The sequence below is a fragment of the Idiotropiscis lumnitzeri genome, chromosome 13 (assembly GCF_059441095.1).
Source record: "Idiotropiscis lumnitzeri isolate Australia: NSW breed Sydney's pygmy pipehorse chromosome 13, RoL_Ilum_1.0, whole genome shotgun sequence".
NCBI classification, from domain to species: domain Eukaryota; kingdom Metazoa; phylum Chordata; class Actinopteri; order Syngnathiformes; family Syngnathidae; genus Idiotropiscis; species Idiotropiscis lumnitzeri.
In genome coordinates, this window is record NC_142403.1 from 4,599,008 (window position 1) to 4,620,093 (window position 21,086).

Below are 21,086 nucleotides of genomic sequence, written 5' to 3' on the forward strand. Positions count from 1 at the left end.
GGTAAAACTTTCCTGAGAATAGTTACTCAGCAGAGTGGAGATTCCTACTGCAGAAAATCAGAATTGTATGGTTTTTTTTTGTTTTTATTTCAGACTTTCCCCAATAATCGCTGTCGATATTTTAGTTTGTGATGTAATCAAATGGATCTAAGTGTTGAGTATTAATCTGATTCTGTAATCATTTTGGGTTTTTTTGTTCAGATTGCTGAAACTGTCATTCCATTAATGACAGACAGTGAGTGACCTGGCAAAGTAGGTCCCCAAAGTTGAAGACTCAGAGAGTCTCAGTTGTGGCCGACTTTGGTAGGAAATACAAATGCCAAACGGACAGTGAGACAAATTGAGGTTGAATGGATGGATTTTGCTGAACAAGAGGAAAGGTACAAACAAGTGAAGTCTGTAAGTGGTGGAGGAACCAGGCATTTTTCTGTTGACAAGGATGAAACTGGCAAGTATCAGTTATGGCTGAAAAATCTTTTTCTCCCGGAAGGCCATTCAAAAAACACAAAAGGTCTTTCAGTCTATTCAACTCATTTATTTTGCTTGTCACTTTATTTCTACTATTGAAAATGTTGGGAGATTTATTATGCAAGACAGTTCTTGAGCAAACATTGGATTGATTAAATCTCTCGTGCTCTTATTTAAACAGGATATATATATGTATATATATATATATAAAACCATAACATGTCTGGAGTAATATTTGGAGCATTTATATGCAGTATTGATGATCCCATTGTCAGTATATGTGGTTGATGTCCATTTTGTTATTTTCTTTGATGGCAAGGGACTGATTTTTGTGTGTCCTTATGGTAACTCTGTTAGGAATGTGTATTGTTGCACGGCGGACCCAATAAAACGGACAGAGGCAGAAATCAAACTAAATTGAAATTTATTTAACAAAAGGGAGCACGTCAGATGTGCTTAAGAAAAAACAAACAAAAAAAAAACACTAACTACTAAACGAAACAAACCGCGGTACGCCAAATAAACTAAGGGTAATGGGTGGAAACGAGGATCTAGCCGCCAAAAACAGGACTAAGCAAAACGGAGAAAAACAAAGCGAATACTCGAAGAAAAAAGGAAAAACTCAGCCACGTGGGAACACTAAATACACTACAAAAGACAACTAAACTACACAAGGTTATTGGACTACATCAAATGACTAGAGCCAGGTAAGACTTACGCGGACACTATCGACGCAAAACAGGAAAACTCGCGATGCAAACTGGGAGATGGCAACGGGACACAATATTCCGGCGACTGGCTGCTCTGTCTCCAGCGCTCAAGAAGCCAACTCACGATGATGACCATCAGGTGAGCGCTGGAGTCTCCACCCATTCCAAAGACTGAAAGAAAAAAAACAAACAGATCTTAAAACAGGCTTGATCACAACAAACTAATCATTTCCTGTGGTGTGGAAACATATACAATTATTATCATTGTCATTACTATTTATATTGTTTCAAATAACTGTGAATGAACTGCGTCCCTCAGATTTAAGTTTAAGTCAAGTGCTTGGGACATGATATATGGAAACTCTCAGTTTGATTCCTCCATGAGTATCGTGCATAAATGTACATCACATGGGACTGAATTTAGAAATGTGCAGCTATCTTTACATGTGGTCAAATTTTCAGTCAGTGGAACAAGACAATCTTCGGCATCCCAAATGTGAAAGGCCATGTACATGACATCAGGTATCCCACTGGGAACATTGGGAACATTAATGTTCTTGGAGGGCATTGTACGGTGAGCTATCCAAACACTTCTGATGGCATTCAATGCCTACTGTTGAAGAAACAAGAAAAATATTTAGTTGTAGCCTATAGTGTATAGTCATCTTCATTCTCTGCCTGGGTTAAGAAAACCAAATGGCTGGCGTCGGGAAAAATCTGTTTATCTCCCAAACCGTCATTTTTTTTCAGGAACCCCTCAACCCCAAAAAAGCAACTCCCTGTCCACCGAGGACAGTCAAACCTTGAGCCCCATTTAACCTCTTGAGTTGTATGTGTGTTGAGTTGTGTGTGTGTTTGTATGTATAGTTTCTGTTGTTTTCTTTGAAGTCAAGAACAGCCATAAGAAGAGAATCGCTGTCTGAATAATGGCATGAAGTGGAGAGTTTCAGGTGAAGTGCAGTGAACGACCAAGCGGGATTAGCTTGGCTCCAAAGCACGACGACCTTAAGCGGAAGGAATCCGAATCAATGGCGGCTAATTCTTTGGTATTGTGTCTTGACGCAAAAAAGAGGAGCAGTGTGACGAATCGATGGTGCAATGCAGAGATTACGTAGAAGTGTTCATTTTGAAATCAGGCCGCATCCTCATCCGCCGGGAGGATCAGAAACGGAGTTGAGGGATTCTCTCCAACTGTTCAGAGGTTTGGTGTGTGAATATTGAAGCTGTAAACGAGAACATGGAAAGAATGTTTATCAGTAAATTCATGCAATATTGATGAAGATAATACAGTTGATTTCTCTAGAAAGAAGGGAAGACTCAACACATGTTTATTCTGTTTGAACTTGTTTAATTTCACTATTTGAGGGAATACATTCTTTTAAATTGGGATTAATTCTTTGTAATTCTTTTGTTTATTTTACAATTTTCATGAATAATTGACTTTTTCATTTTTTTAATGTGATTATTTTGTAACAAGAACACACTCATCAGTTTGCGATCTGACTGATGGCCACCGATGTGGCCAATCTGTGTTTACACAATACAGTTTGCAATAGTCGATAACTCTATCATACAGACAGTTGCTTGAAAAATATCGACCTTATTAATGCAACTGAATAAAGCAACCAAAATATCGCTGGGATTATAAAATGGAATCGTTACTTATCGTTGTTTTAATAAAAGTAGTCCGAGTCGCCAAATAACCAACAAGTGTGAATGTAACAAAATAAATCCTTTATCAGCCTATTTCTGGAACCAAATCTGTCAGCGACCTCCTCAGCATTTCTGCTGCACTGTTGCGCAACACTGAGGCCAATCTGTCACTTATCTAGTTATTTTGAAGTTTGATTGATATGGCTGCAAGCATATTTAATTATTACCATCATTGCATTCAAATGGCTATCGCAACAAATGGTTGCCTCACATGACCTTAGGCTTTGACCAAGTGTGAGAAAGAGAAAGCAGCAAGAAAAGGAGGAGAAGGGCGCATACAGTAGATCCTGTTTCAGCGTCGATCCCGCTGTGTTGGCAGTGATGGAATCCTCCAACAAGTCCCCGATTGTTGGCGAACTTGAGATGTGTTTTGGTGAGGGGCTGACAGGTTCTTGACCTCTGCTGGCACTGACCTTGGAGACTGGAAGTGAAGCTAATGCTGTTTGTTATCCTCTTTAAAAAATATATTTTATGTTTTCATCTACCCTTGTGAGGAGAAGCGGTACAAATAATGGATGGATGTTTTCATCTCTTTAAATTGTGAATTCTCCAGTGGCAGGCCGTGCATTTCACACCGAGGCCTTCAGTAGTCCCACTAGTCTGACTTGAATAAATCCCCCTCATAATAGCATCATTTATGACACGACAGCTGGAGAAATAATACACAGACACACACTTGCGGTCGGACGGCCTCGGCTCACGAAAGCTTCTCTTGAAAGGACCGTCTTGAAAGTGGCCTTGCAAGTACATCTGCAATCAAAGCCACACTTTTCCCTCCTTTGGCCATTCGGGGTTAAAAAAGCAAGAATATATTTTATATTTTCTAGCAATTATTTGTTGTGCCCGTTATTCTTAACCATTGGTGGATAATCAAAATAAAACAAAAACAAGTAACTAACCAAGATATCACATATACTGGTTAAAGTATGACAGTTCAAAAGCTGTCCTCAACATTGTTTACAGATACTATCGTGGAAAAGATGGCAGCTGAGCAACAGAGTGGAAGATGAATGTGCATTCCTGCTCTCTAGTCATGCCTCACAGGTTTGAAATCACATGAGCCCTCCCAGGCAACTGGGAAAACCACAACTTGAGCCTTTTTCCCATTTAGCGGCGGGCATTTTCAAATGTTGCATTTCATCCGGGTAAAAGTTAGTTTTCCTTGTTGTAAGGAAATTTTGAACATGAAAAAATCCATTGTTTCGTTAATGTTCGAAAAAACGTTATAAACCGTCAAAGGTTGTGTCACTCACTGGTGGAGCTAAGTGTGTAGCCACGGGGGCACTTTCTTCAAACAGCAAACTGGAGGATGAAACCCTGCAATCCCACCAGCGCTGTTCATGGGCACAAGGATGCAGCTGGTAGCAGCAATTAGATCAGCCAGGACAGCCGGGATGCCTTCCAACATCTGTCCGAGCACTGATGAAATACTTTCACCAGTGACACACATTTTTTGGGGAATAATTTATTTCTGCATTGCAATTTCAGCAAAGTCAGATTTGTCAATTAACCAACCCACCACCAGCACGTGGTCTCATTCATTTCATGAGGGTGCCTTGCAGAGTAAGAACAAATCTCTATGTAGAAAATCCGCCATACATACTCTATTCTGTTAAAAAGTAGTGGAGCTAGGTGTACAGTGTTTTGTGAATGGGTGAAAGGATGGCATTGTCTGTGGGGGGACAGGTGTTGTCGTTAACCCCCTCCCACGATCATGATGTAAATTCCACAAGGCCAGGCATGGAGACATTGCACGAATTAGTTGCTGGCTTTTACTCAAGACTGTGCTAGTTTGATCCCCCATTGAGCACTGAGCAACAACAAGCAAGTCAGCTGCGGTAGGAGATACCAATATACGGTACGTGGATTTTGATGTCTTATCAATCCACAATTGTAATGTCAAATCATTTCAAACTGAATTCTTGGGAAAAAAATTCATTAGTGATAATTGGTAACACCTCAAATTTAAATCCCCGCGACAAGGTAATTCTTTATACCAATGACAAAATAAACTGACATCATATGAACTACAGAAATTTTGTAGGAATCAAGCCAGAAATCGATTAGAACAAACACTTCCTTACATTATATGTGACATATCTATAGTCATTCTAGAAAAAAAAACGTTCATCTTCCATTGACAAAATAGGGCCTGCCCATATTTGACAATAAGTCGATTATGGAATGTCACAGAAAATTGTTGTCATCATGAAGTGAGCAGCAAATGGAAAGTCTGAGGGAACATTTTTAGCTACAACATCAAAATTTGTGAGAAATGTAACTAAAATATAGTATACGTAAAATGGAAAAATGTTATTGAAACCAGAACAAATATAAAAACAATGACAATAAATCAAAGTTGTCACTTGAATGGCATTATGGTGACATTGTGTCCAAACAGGATTCTGTGAAGGGGTAAATCTATTTATAACTCAAGTAGACATAGTCCTGTACTTGCTCACATCTATAGCCTTGTCCTGTTATAAAACCTTACCAATGGTGACTTGAATAGGCTTGAAGATAATCTGTCAGTGTTGTCGCTAAAGGGATGCTAAAAGGTCATTAAAAGTCACTCAATATAGATGACACCCGGATAGTTGTCGAATTCAAGATTCACAAACGTTCACTCTGCACTACGGTATGGGCTTAAGAGAAAGAAATAGAAACACTACTGAACTGTGATCCACAAGACTCATGAATCTCTGAAATCATGTTTTATCATATGCAAGGTAGTAGATGACCGCAACGAATGACACACATAATCTGAATTTCTGTCCTCAGTGTGTGTCTGAACACAAATTGACAAATAGCCAACCATGTCATTGTATTTGTCCTTAAACCAGAAGAACCGAAGGAAGTCCCATAAGGGTAGAGACCATCGTTCGTCTCCCTCTGACAATGCTGGAGCTAATTCTGCCTGGTTGCAATCGAGTTTTTTTGCATGAAGTCCAGGAAATGAGTCTCCATTTCAGGCTTTCTTGCTAGCGTGTGTTGAAGCGAATCAAGGCGACTGAGTCAACAAAGGTTGTGTTGCCAATCCTTTGTTTGACTTTAAAGTGCTTGGGGGATGGAGAGCGAAGGGACGGATGCCTGTTTTTGAGCATGTTGGTCTGAAAGAAAGTGACAGACTCTGGTTTGTGTGCTGATCCTAAACAGACATTGCTAATGACGACCAGCCAAGGTCTAGTCTTTGAGCATAAGGAGATTTCGGAGGAGCATTGCGATGCTCTCTGACTTTATGCACCTGAAGGTTGACGCGTCCCAAAAGGATTAATATCTGAGCCTCTGGATCAAGGCATGGAATCTTGTGGGCTATAGACCTCATGTGAGCATGGTGCCGTGCAGCTGCGGATGTTGGAATCTCTGCTCGATCATCCGGCATGTGATCGCACTCGATGAGTGTGAGAAGCGCCACTCTTGTCTTTCTATCTAATGATTCTGCCATGAACCCTGTAACTTTTCTCCCTGAAGTTTCAGTAGTGCCTGCACACGTTCACAGTGTGTATGGCAAGTCCAACCCTTTTATTTGGAAGAGGTCAAAGAATTCTGATCTAACTAATGACGTCACTTTGATCGTCTAAAATAACATAAACCCGGATCGATTTTTCTCTGTGTTCCTTGGGGAAGACCCTCACTTGGTTAATTTTGCTCCTTGTACAGACAACCTTGAACTAACCACCTCTCTTGCAGCCTATATATGAGTTTTTCCAATAATGGGGTTGACTACTCTAAAGTATGCAGGTATGAGAGACCAAGTGAGTAGATCTCAGATTTTGCAGCCAGTTCCAGTGTCTTTAGAACTGATCTTGGGAAAGTTTTCTACAGTCTCAAAAAGGGCCCTCTCGGTTACTTCAGGGGAGCCGTAAGATCCTCAAAGCGATCCCAAGCCACCTTCAAGCCTACAGCAGGATTAACAAAATGTACAGACCAAATTCTCATGGCATGCTCTGAATATTGATTTCCGAGCCGCTTTGGTAGAAAGTCCAGTTCTTCACTGGCACTTAAGTCTAGTCCTGCTATGGCATTTAGGAATGAGGACTTCCAAGCTCAGTAGCTCTCTTGGCGATTATTGAACCTGATGATGCCAGAGCTCACAAGCTCAATTTGTGACTGTAATTCTGTTTGGCTGTGTGAAGGAAGAGTTAGCACGGGGCTGTTGAAAAACAGCTGGGGTTTGCCTCTACAGCTGCATTGCAGTAGGAACAATAGTCTTCTCCAAGATGGGAGTTGGGGTGTACTACAAGGACGGTGCATATGCCTTAGGTTCTGGTGGTTCCTCATCACTGTGGTGTAACATGGAACGATGTTCAACATTGACGCAGGTGCGCTGCATAGCAACATGAACAGAATCGCATCAAGTCCCTCTGCCCTCATGAGTCTGCCTCTGCTTCAAGGACTTCAGCTTCCGCCATAGCTGCATCTATCTCCTTCTCATGTTTTAAAGTTTACAATTGTGCAGCTAAATGAGCCTCTGATAATTTTAGTTCGAAAGGTGGCCTTGCACAAGCTACTTCAGCTTAACTCGAGCTCTGACTGCAGCTCTGCTAGCCGAGAAAGATTTTGATGAGGTGGAGGAAGAATACAGAGGTTTTGCTTTGCGAGTAGTGTGCTTTCCTGTAAAGGAATCATCTTGTCTGAGTGAATTTTCCTGTTCAGCTTCACTTGCGTGTTACGTTGATTGAATTCTTCCAACAATCAATCTTAAGAGAATGCAGAGGCTGGAGTAAAGTTGAATTGTTTTACTGTTTTCTTCAATCTCTTGAGTATATCTGACAAAAATAAATAAATAAAAAATAAATAAAATTAAATTAAAATTAAAAAAAAGATGGGTTTTTTTTCAGGCACAACCAGCAGAGAGGAAACTGTGAGAACACGAGCGGTCGAATGGCTGTAAACACGTAAGGCTAGCGTGTAGCTTAGCAGACTGTACGTGCACTCGGAACTGGAGGAGGTCTCATGTGACTAAATCTGCCAATAAGAAGAAAAGTTGGAAATATTGGGAAAATAGTTAATTACTCGAAAGTACCTATAGAGGGAGACAAAGCAACATGAAGACAAGTTAGCAAGTCATGACAAGATCAGAAAGTGAGAAATGATAGGAAACGTAATAAATATGTTTGATGCGCGTTCACAAAAACCAAATGACACGTAAATGTATCTGGAGAGGCCACTTGGTAGCCAAAAGAAGGATCTTTTTTTTCTGCACTTCGTGTTGGACAATTCAGCAAGAACCATAATGTAAACGTGCATAGAAGTATGAATAGTGTATAAATAGGCCAGAGATTAAGGACCTGAATTGCCAACACCAAAAAGTCCTCATGTAGTAATTATTCTTTTGCAGGGGATATGCGTATTTTTAATTTTCTATATGCATGAAGGTACTATGAATGAAAATAATTTTGGACCAGTTTCATCAGTAATTCCATACTTGGTTTGACATTTTAATTATTTTTTATTTTTTTTTGTAATTCACTTGCAGGTCATTTCTTTGCATGCATCAGAGAAAAATTGCACCCAAAATATTTTATGATCAATTGTATTACCCTAAATACACTTCTAGATCACTGCAAATTTAAACTACAATCATAAACATTCTTAAATAAATACCTTTCAGACATTCAATACTGAGAAGGAATCTTAGCAAAATCCAGCGCATTTCAAATAACCTTAAACATGGAGCCCCCACACTCCACCTCCCTCATCCTTCTACTTGTCTCCCCACATCTCCCATTTTTCTTCCTTTTCTTTCTCTGTCTGCTTTCACTCCACACAGCATCAGCTTCTCCATCGAATAATCCATCCATTGCAGTGGAATGGAAGTCTAATGCTTTCCATCTGTGCGAATCAGTTGCGGGGCTTCAAGTGTAAGGCTTGCCATTCTTTATTCACTCCCCCTCTCCACTCCAACTTCTTCCCAAAAAGACCAGAATCTGGTTCCACTCAGCCCTTGAAGTGCTCTCCCTGTGCAGGGGCCCCTTGAGGCCCAAGGCTGTCTGAAGAGGGTGACTCAGGCCCCTGGATGGGAGCATTAAGTCTCCACACTCTGGGTCACTAGGAGACGAGGAGCGGCCAATTAATCACATACCTCGAAGATCCACACATCTCTCATTGATAAAGCAAATTAGGAGTGATACATTTTAGACTTTTATTTGTAGAAAGTAACAGAAGAGCCCTGTTTATTGTGGTTATTGGGTACAACCATTGCTCAGTATGAGATTTTACAGTGTTATTGTGGTGGTGCGTTAAAGAGCGAGAGGGAGAAAATCCACTCTGAAACCCCCAAAATCTGTTGTTGATTGCATGCTCATGATGAGAACAGTATGAAAGGTTCACAGTGGAGCTGGGAAGAGCCAAGAGAATTGGAATTGTACTAGGTTTCCTCTTTTGACTTAATTTCATTGAATTATGGGATAAATGGTGGGAGGGAGAATTTTTTTTATTTGCTGAAATGCTTTATCTTCCACCGCAGCCATCGTAACACTGCAGTGTCTAAACAACAGACTTTGTTTAACACATTATGATTAAAGCAGAGGCCACTGTGCTGCGAATAGCTCAGTAATTCTTTCAACCGCACTGTGAGATGAAATATGACGATAATCTGCACGCCACCTTTTCCCGGTAATGAAGACACTTTGAGCGAAAATGTAACCATATTCCTGTGGCCTATGACATCACCAATTTTTTTTTAGGTGAACTTTCCTGTCTCTCAAGCAAGCACCACTTCCGTATATGCAGTCTAACATCCAAATTTGAATGCCACTTATTTGTACAATTCAACAAAAATAAACAGATTAATGTGTCCCAAATGTTTGAACTGCCATGACGCACAAGGTCATTTGTTACCGAACCTTGAGGGTAGTGGTTAGCTTAGTCTTTGTGGACCCTTGGAATCGTCATTACTTTTTGTCCGTTTTTTTTTTATTTTTTTTTTTTTAATTGAACTAGTGTAGCGAAAAGTATCTTACTATATTTAATTCTCAGATGCATATCTAAAAGAACTTTGTGTGCATGTTTGACAAAAATCACCTCACTCAAAGACTTTAAAATTATACTACCTTATGTTTGTCCCACATGTCTTTCAAAATCCGCAATAAAGTGTTGCTTATATCCACCTTATTGGAGCACACAATGTTAGTAACTCCTCATGCACGTCAAAAGGACTGAAAATTATTCTATTAAAAAAAAATGCTGTTTTCGTACTTTTGAGAGAGATGTTGTAGTGGCAACATAAGTTGAAATCTTTCATTGCAGGTAGTTTCTAAGCAATCTTGGCAGATCGGTTTGTGTATGGATTTGTTGATTATAATCTGCTTCCTATTTGACTTGAAAGACACCATTCTCTTGACCTCATTTGGTGCACAATATTCTTGGTGTTGTAAGCGCGGGTGAGCGATGTTTGCCATCTAGTGGTGCACACTGTAATTACAACGTATTGGCTCTATTATAGGAACTAGTGCATTTTTATTTTCAGAAATTAATTGAGGGCCGAAGTGGGGGGCATGCTGCCTACAGACCACCAGTTGCCCTTTGCTGGGATAGACACTCTAATAAATAGAAACTATAAACATAAAACAGCTGGGGGTGCTATATCCTCTTTTTTAATCCCACACTTATTTTTTATGCAGTGGATTCGCCAAACTGATTCCTGAATTCTAGTCTCTTGGCTCTTAAAAATGGAACATTTCTGGATCTTCCAATTTATATTTTATGCTCACTTGGGTGATACCTGCCATTGATACTGTGTCGCATGACACAACAAAACATGAAACGTTTGCGCTCCTCTGGTTCTTCTTTTCCTTCCACCGTCTGCTCCTTTTATCTTCTACAATATAGCTCTGCTCTTGCCGTCCCTTGCTGCACCCCTCCATTCCCATCTCCCACTTTGCTTTTGAGGATTTTTTTTTGTTTAAAGGTCTGTCAGTGGTGGTGTGTGGTGCATTCTTATACTCACATTCAGTCATACTTGCATTCAAACACATGAAGCAATAGTCATCATTATCAGCAAGCAGCAGGCAGCATTTCAATCACATACTTTGGCTTAATGTGTGTCTGTGTGTGTGTGTTCATGCTACAATTGCAGTTTTTCTGCCGCATCTCCCCCACAAAGTCCACTGATTCCTTTATTTCACTTTTGTCTTTCTTATGCATGTCAAACGCAGCACTGCACACAACCTCAGTCCTGAATAGAGCCAGAAATAGCTTTGGGTCTGACTTGGAATCAGCTTAAGTCTTCAAAGAGAACATTTTGATGTTGCAGAGGGAGCGAGAGAGAGAGCGAGAGCGAAATGGAGGCAGAAGGAAGGGGGAAGAACAGCGCAGATCTGGTTGTTATATCCAGCTGTAAAAAGGGGGCCAAAACTTAAAAGAACCCAGTTGCCATAGAAACAGTATGGCGCCTACTTTATCGCCCCCACCCCAGTAACACACAGAAACATATTCATAAAAATTAATGGCAGACTGGTGCCACATATAGAATCTGCATTACTGTAGTAATAGAAACCCTTGATGTGTTGTGATGAGTAAAGGTAAAGATAATTAAACCCCAGACATTTGTTTCAGATTGCCAAGGTCAAGTGAGAACATTTTTGTAAGGTGATAATATGTCATTCCACTGCCATGTTGATTTAACTTCCATCTGTAATCATTTTCAATCCATTCTTTCCGTTTTGCACTGTATACAGTTTTTTTATGACGCTTTAGATAAGCAAAGCATTCACCCTTCGAAGATAAAGGGCCAACAGAGGTTTTCTGGCATCCTGTATATTTATAAGATAATCACACACTTTGAATCTACAGTCTTCATTCTCAACACTCTAATGAAATCAAATCCAGAGTGTTATCAAATATGATGCCTGTTCATATTGTCAGAGATTTTGATTTCACAATGTTTTGTGTTGTGTGTGGTTTCAAGTGTTGTAGAAGGACTGCAACCATATCAAAATCCAAATGTAAATTATTTCTATACTACATGGTATCATTTAATTCTGTCAGATACATGATGAAAATATGTTGCAGTGCAGTTCTACACTTCCGAAATTACAACTACAAAATAAACAAATTAAATTGATACATTTCACAATTGAATCAGATTAAATTGTTCAGGTCTTCCCTTGTCTTTCCCATTTGTACATTTATTACAAGTATTACAAAACATCTTTGATATGAATACATTTTCACGCACACTTAGAATTGGACAATGAAAAGGCCATTGATAAAAATGAGTCAAGACTTAAAGGTCCAATAGATCAGGATACAATATGAGCAGCTGTTTCTCCAATTCTGCCTGGCTGATCCTGCCAAAGTGAGCGTCTCTGTGGTTTAGATCAGTTTCGAGTGAAGCCTTGTGACGCAGGCCTTTGTGATACATCATAAGGAAGTGGGTCCAGCTCGTTTGTCCCAGGAGCTTTTCCTGTCAGCAGATGGACGGCTGCCCAGAGACTCTGAACCTCGAATGTTCTGAAGTTGCCAGTGAGGGAGTCAAGTGGGATCGGAGAAGCTGTTTACATTTAACACTAACATAGAATGATCACCAAGGCACCAGGGTCATCAAGACAGAGGCATGATCCGGTTACTCAATTGAGACCGGTCTTTTGCGTCATACAGCGAGGGATTGATTTTCCCAAATATTATGAATGATTGTAATGATTTTGAATGAGCGTATTGTGTTTGTGAATAGCGGATTATTATGAAAGAGAAGAGGTGTTTACAAAAGTTGGTGCAAGGAGAACATTAAGTTGACAACTAAGGAAAACTTGATTATCTCTATTTTCCTACAATCAACCTTTTAACAACAAAAGTAGCTCGGCTTCCACGACTTGTAAATCAAAGTGTAAGAGGAGAACATTTCACCTTAAAAGATTTGAGGCTGGCCCATGAAGACTAGTGTGTTAAAGGCAAAGATTTGGGATAAGGGCACTTAAGCAATATATCATGCAACAGGTGGGAAGCAGAATTTTGCCGCCTTGCTGTCCAATCACCAACAACAAAGGTTTGCATGTCTTAAACAGACGGAATTAACTTTATGACTTGGATTTTTGTGGGACATGAACTACACACAATAGCTTGGAAATGTTTCAAATAATAATCTATCTTGAACAGTGGCGCCTCCAGAATTTTTCTTACCGGGCACGACAGATCAGGATAACTAAAATTTTAGGATGTCATGCCAAACTGAACGCTATTGTTGTGAGATGTGTTTAATGTATATTCAAGACCATACTACCAGACGTCATTGTGACGTAGCAGGAAATATGTGAACAGCTCGAGAAAAAGCGCAAATTTGTTCCATGTGATTGCTGCACTGTGGCAGAATAAAGAACGTGGCAAAATCCGCAATACGGCTCTCCCTTCTCGTGACAGCAATCATTTTAGGATACAAGCGATGACGCGACTGATTTAGAATCTCAAATAAAATGCTGGCGAGGCCAGTTTAGCCCCTACACATATTTCTGACTGTCCTATTGCCCCAATTTGCCCCAGTGTTGTGCCATCCATGCAGCACAGGAACTAAAGAAGCACATTCCATAAAAGAAACCACTTCAGCTGATTTTCATTTCCCTTATCTTTTATTTATTTTTTATTTTTTATTTCTGCTGCAGACATCATCAACGGGTGGCCCAATTGAGGATGTCCGAGCATCCATCATGTTGGATGTGGCCATTGTATTAGCCGTCAAATTGACAAATAGTATTCGGAAAATGGCATTAGACTGATATCATGCAATCAAAATCAATAGTTCTGTATTAATCAAATGAGTTTTGGCTCGATGCTGGTTCTCCAACGACCAAGTGAACGAGACATCTTTTCACATAGCTTCATTTTGCCACATCCAATCTGGCTGCGGCGTGCACATACTCAAGAAGGCTTCTATGTATATGTACTGTAATTGTTGTCGATGAAAATACTTGTCAGCAGTTGTCGCAGTGTGCCATTCTTGACTTTTGATTTGGGATATAATATATATAATAAATATATCCAAATATATGGAGCAAAGTAAGTGTTGTCTTTAGTGTCATGATTAATAATAGTTAGGTTAACGTAATAATAATATTTGGGGCCCCCATGCATTTCATGTGCCCCCCCCCCCTTAGGGCTGGGCATTGGCGACGGGTCTGATTCTGATATTAAAATAATGATGATAACAATAGTGTTCATAGTCATAATGATCAATTATAGCTGTAATGATAGCCTTTTGGCATTCCTATTCCGACAAGTGAAACTCAATTACCAATAAACATGAATTAAAAAGCTTTGAATGATTATATCATGATTTGTAATTTAACAAAAAAAAAAAAAAACAGAACATATTTCTCCAGATGTTGTTACTGTGTCAATTTCATTATTAAGGGCACAAAGTCATAATTTCACCTGTAGATCCAGGAACAGGTTGAACGGCTGCTTTAGTGGCGTCCTTGCTGGCTTCTGTTTTTGCTATTGATGCTGGCTATGTATCATGCTTTTCCTCTACGCTGTCAACTAACCCTTTGTTGCTCCCTTGTCATTTTTCTCTCCAGTTATAATATGTATTCTTCTTAAAAAGGAATTACTCACCGTTTCAGATGGTGACAACAGAACGTGACAAACCAAGCCAGGAAACAATATGTATCACAATACTTGCTTTTATGATGTGGACAGGCTGAGTAGTAAAAATGGGCTCCAAAAGTGGGGGTGCCAATCTGTGCCTTGAGTAATCACCCAAAAAACTTAAATCACTCCAGATTCCTTTGGGGTGGTGAATTTTATCACTGCCACCATATTTACATACAGACCTATTATATGAGTGGCAATGTTCAGCCCATTCAAGTGTCCCTTTAAGTCCATTTAATTTAATAATGACCGTTCCACTACTTGTGCTCACTTGAAAGTGGGTGGCTTCAAACAAAAGATGCTTTGTCCTGAGTTGTTTAAAATATCTAGATGTAAATACCATGAAATAAAACCTTTGTGTGATATTCACCTTTTGAACAGGAATCCAAATGTCTTCAGTATATAACAAAAATAAAGGACTTGACCTTGCCGTTTCAATAGTTTTGGAGTGGACTGTAAAACGAGCCTCTAATCTCTTGAGCAAAATTTCAGAGAAGAATGGATGGATAAAAAAATATATCCATCCTTCGGTCGGTGAAAACTTTAAAGCCGCAAAGTGTGTTTTGTACGAGTTCTGCCAGCACCTCGGCCTGCAGCTCAATAAATATGTCCTAATTTTTAGTCTCTGGCTCATCGGACCTACTTTTTCTTTCTCTGCTTCCCTTCATCTTTCCAAGCCAGGTGGTGTTTGATTTCCATGTGGCAATTAAAATAATGCAAATGGATTAATTCTGTAACTGCAATCCTTGTAACTTTCTTAATGAGGGTTCACTTTCTATGCAATCAAATTAGTTTGTTTGAATGGCAGCAGCAGACAGAGAGAGACAGAGAGAGAGAAAGATGCCAGTCAGTCACTGAAGATAAGAATTTTTATTAGTATTTGCTAATTTTTGCACTGTGCAATGAACCTGATCCAAGATGTAAAGTTGAAAAAAATTAAGAACTCTGTTCGGCAGACAGGCACACATGTACTTGGCATAAAAATTGGACCATCTTCATTTTTGTGCCGGCAAAAGTGTAGTTTACCATGTTTGGGAATTTGGCAAACCACGTTGCACCTCATTATGGGTTGAAAAGGTGTTTACTAACATGTGCACCAGCTCACCTGACAATTTAGTGAAAGAGAGTAGACAAGAATTTAGACCAGCTAAAAGCAAGTCTCAGCTATGTCGCAGGTGTAACATGATTTTGCTGGATTTGATCGAGGTGCAAGCAAACAGATTCGGGATGTCATTTGTAAATATGACAACAGTGTTCCTCTGACTCATTGTAGAAATAAATTCATTGAACATAATATTATTATCATCATCGTAAAAAATGTTTTGAAAGCACGCCCATGACCGCAGAAAATCTAAGGGTGTGGAGCGTTGTCTCACATGGACGTACAATCACAGTGAGAGGGCAGTCTCCAAGTGCCTATTCCACAGTGGCCAACTTTACATTATCCGCAGGTGGAGATCTACTTGCAGTTCCTTCAAAATGTACTTCTCCTGCATCTACAGTACAGCAAGCCATGTAGACCACACGTTTCTCTGAAGGGAATGAGGGGAGCTGCTTGCTTTGGTGGCAAACAAGTCACCTGTGTTCCCTCCCACAACGACGCAAACACCCCCTTTTACCTGCGCCCATTTAGGTAAATACCATAAGAAAAAAAAACTCCATTCATGTACACAGTTCGACTACACTCTGTGCTAGCATGTAAATAGGACCGTATGTGTGAAGCATGAAACATTAGTGTTAGCTATAATTGCTATTTTAGCCATAAAGCTACATTTGTGATAGCTAATGGATATTGCCAGGTCCATCTTTTGCCATTGACGTAATGCTTTGTTAGTTGGCAGGATCATGTAAAATAAAAAAATATATATACAAACATTAGTGGGGTTGATACTTGTGACAAAAATTCTACCTGAATGATTGTTGAGTACCGCCTGCGGCCTTCCTGTGTGGAGTTTGCATGTTCTCCCCGTGCTTGCGTGCGTTTCCTCCGGGTACTCTGGTTTCCTCCGACATAGGTTGATTGGACATTCTAAATTGCCACTAGGTATGAGTGTGATCACGGATGTCTGTTCGTCTTTGTGTGCCTTGCGATTGGCTCGCAACCAGTTCAGGGTGTACCCCGCCTACTGCCCGAAGATAGCTGGGATAGGCTTGGGATAGGCGCGACTCTTGAGAGGAGAAGCGGTTCAGATAATGGATGGATGGATGTATGATTGTTACACGTTGAACCGGTTGCCACAAATAGTACATTTTGAGAAAGACAATTACATTCCCACTGTCATTGGGAATTCAGGCGAGTACACCACTACATTATCACTAACAGGAAATGAACACATCTTGGCATCTTGAGAATATACTCAGAATACAGGGAGGAAATAGGATTTTTTTCCAAGAAAAAAAAGTTTTTCCGAGAAACTGATGATGTGTAACTGTGGGCACACTGTATCTTACCCATCGATAAACATCCTTGTGCTTCTTCAATGTCAAAACAAAAGACCGATGTAAACGTGATTGAGAGCGCAGCCAAACGCACAAAGATAATCCAGCAGGCAAGCAAGCAAAGGGTCAGTCATGCTCATGAGTTGCCGGGCAGCAAGCTCATTCCTGCAATGAGTCCATCTCCTTCTAAGAAATACAGAAAGTAAAATGTTTTCCTCGCACATTTAGGTGATGAAAGCTGAGGTCATTATTGTGGCGGACACTTTCTGCAAAATAGTCACCGCAGTGTATTCTTTTCTGGTATATTGCACAAGACATTTTGTTATTTTTCTCATACACACACAAATTGATTACAAAAAATCAGCCTTTCCATGGACATGGCAGTATTGAGTATTGCCTTTCAGACAGTGTCTGTCTCGTTTGTACTTCATATGGGTATACTGTTCATTAACACAACCACAAAGTACTTGTGAGTTGAATTCAGAAAAGTTTGGTATTTCAGCATACAATAATCCCTCTTATATTTTGGCGGAAATTAACCTGCGAAAAGTGAAAAACCTCAAAAGTAGAGGTTGACTTTCTTATTTTAATTATTGTTATTGTTTTTTATTTAAATTTTGGCGGGATTTTCTACTCTGTCGTGCCACTGCGACCACACACACACACACACACACCCCGACACGTACACACATTCACACATTCACACACACATTGTCTTAACTAGAATCCTGCGGTGAATTTTAGCCAAAGGTCCCTTTTGTTGTTATTGAGCAAAACAAAGCTTGACATGCTTGTTGGTGGCTGATCGTGCTCCTCTCACAGTTTCTGACCACAACCGTTTGCTATCTGCTTATCCGGCTCGACTCTAACTGAAGGCACATTTAAATAACATTATGAGTTTCTAAACAGAATGTTGTGCAAAAGTGCGGTTATTTTATTAGAGTGATAGAGACTGGCAAGGGAAGATGGTGGGGCATCACATCCAATCAGCTTACGGGATAAATCCGGTTGTATGAGTGCAATTGGGGATGTACAACGCCTCCAAGTGTACTCACCTCTTTAAACAACACATCTTTCCGCAAGATGGCTGTCGATATGGCTGTATTTTTTATTTTTTGTATTTATTTTTTATGAAAACTTTGGGGAAAAACACACTCAGCGAAGTAGCGAGGGAACACTGTATATACAATAATTGGTATTTTGTTAGTAGTAATGGTAGTAGAACGCCACAGTGACCTAGCTGGCATGTCAGCCTCGAGTTTTGGCTCAGGCCTTGCTGTGTGGAGTTATGTTCTCCCTATGGTTACATGTTTTTTTTCATGCTTTTTTGGTAAATTAAAGACTCGTCACTGTCCATGAGTGTGAATGATTGATTGTCTCCATGTGCCCTCCGATGAGTTGGTGATCTGTGCAGGGTATAACCCACGACCCTCGTGAGTCGGCGGGGGAATAGAAAATTCATATTAGGTTAACTGAAGACTTTGTATTGTCCATAGGTCCGGATGTATGATTGAATGGTGATCCTGAATGAGGACAGGCCATATAGAAGATGGATGGATGGAAAGTCGTCAAAATTGGACCAAATGCATATCATTCAGCAGTTTTAAGAGGACTGTCTAGCTTTAAAATTCATAACTATACTCGTTTACCACGTTATCACACTATGATTAAATGTCACATGTCATCTTCAACCCGCTTATCCTGTACAGGGTCATGGGAATGCTGGAGCCTGTCCCAGCTGACTTTGAGCAAAAGGCGGACTATACCCTGAACTGGTCGCCAGTTAGTCACAGGACACACAGACAACATCACTGAGCGGACGCCGATCACACACACAAATCAGGCGGGTGTACCACTATACCATCAGCGACCCAAAATAAATGTTTTGGATCTACAGACATAACTTGCTGGTAGTTTAAACCACACTGTCGAACACCGTTATTAGATATAAGGTCATTTTATGTAACTCTTGTGTGGTTCCAGATTGTGGCTCACTGGTCTTTATGGTACTTTATTTTGCAGTGAAGATGCCACTTTACTGCACTTAGTCAGTCAAATCATGTTTACTCCCTCCATAAAATCTTATATCCAGAAATAACGACTGTTAAATGATTTGCACATTTACAACATATTTTTGCACCTCTCCAATGTTTTTGTGCCTGTGTATTTTTGAATTTGCTAGAAGCAGGGACAATTTGGCACAAAACAAAGGCCAATATTTTTGATGCAATCCACACACTATTCAATAAAGTCAAGAGGAGAGTAAGTGCTGTAATGCTGTTCAGCAAAAATCTTTTCTGATAAGAGGGTTCACACAAATCAGTTATCTGTCAGACTCCCCCGCTTTTCGTTTGCTTGCTGTAAATGACTAAAGCGTATGCGCCCACACACACACAAGCCTCTGCTCACTTCTCAAATTCGTCAAACTGATAATGAAACATTACTGAATGTCAAAGCTTTAGCAATTCATTTAGTAAATGACAATTTTAGGCTTAACTGTCTTACAAAGTAGCAATGTGGCTTCCATCTTCTCTCTTGCTTTCGCTCACTCTCACCATCTATCATGCATGAAGTCAAGAGACCTCAGCAAATATTGCAAATCTTGTTTTTGTGTTTTTTTTTTTTTAAATCATGGTTTAAAGAACCAGACTCAATACAAAGAAGAAGGTCAGAAAACACTATAGGAACCATAAACAAAGTGGTGATCTTTTTTTTTGTGAATATATATATATATATATATATATATGTATATATATATATATATATAATATAGTTACTCATAGCCATCCAAAACTTTTGATTACAGAAATGTGCAGTGAGGTAATAATTTGAGATTAAACATTTCAGGAGATTTACTGATGATATACTGTTAAGTTTTGTTTCAAATTAGTTTTACATTCCACAGTGGTTGTCTTTTTTGACGCTGTGTAGATTGTAGCTCTGTTTGCAGGACTTATTTCTACAGAGATACCTTTTATTCTCCACTGAAAGGTTAAAATCTGACATAATTAATTGTCTGCACCAATCAGAATATTTCCGACTATTTTGTATGGGAACTTTTTTCATGCAGAATGGTGTTCAACCTGGTGTGGTGAATTATGCTTCCTAGAAAAGTAGCAATAAAAGATGATGTCATATACCATTGTGGTCAGACATTGCGGCCTATGACATCATTGCATTAATATTTTCTCAATGATATCTTGAAAATAAGTGTAAACAGAGCTACTCTTACAGCAATGCCTTCAGTGGGGAAGTAATATGGATAAAAGAAATTGAAGCAGGTTCCATTAACAACAAAAAAGATGTGAAAACAACATATTTGGAGAAGCAATCTACTGTATTACCTTTTCTTGAAGAGAACTGATTAATGTTTTCTATTAAAGGATGTTGCGTGGCGAATTGTTGTCTTGCGCCGTCCTAAAAATTCACCAACTTCCGGTGTTGAACATTTCTGTCTTATTAAAAAAAAAAAAAAAACACATACACATACAATAAAGGTATTTTTTCAGTTTTTTGGGGGGGGTTACTAAATTCCCAATAGTTATATCAGAGCATGAAGGTTGAGTCAATCCCAACAAGATAAGTGCAGGGATTTAGTTATTTTTCACTCTTCTCAGCACGTGTACTAGAAAAATTAATGAGAGGCAAACTACTTTGTGTTCAGCGGGTCTTTTTCCCATTGTACCAAGGTATCAAAATCAGGTCCCATAAAATTAGTAATGTATTAAAATTCCTTTGCAGTGCCATGATAAACTATTTAACTCTTCTCAAATTTTCCATTTTTTGTTGCATAGTTTGCCCACTTTGAAGTGTCTGTGTCATCCAAAAATCAACTTTTTGGAGCCCCACCAAAAACAGCCCCAATGTGATGTTTTCCTCCATTCACCCATTTTTGAGCATTCTTGCTGATTCCTGCTCTCTAAGCACCTGCTCCGCCCTATCCAAGAAAACGAATGGATTAAGGACCCGATACCGGCCACCCCGTACTGACCCAAGCAGACTAAACATACGTCACATGAACACTTATTCCGAGCAGCCAACGGACCCCCGACAAGCATATCCAAAAAGGAGCGTCTCGGGATGCTCAACATGTGAATCCGGGGAAACAGGTGCTATGAGTACTCCCTGGCCGAGGCGCCGGACTTTACTACTATTAACTGTTTCGTGGAC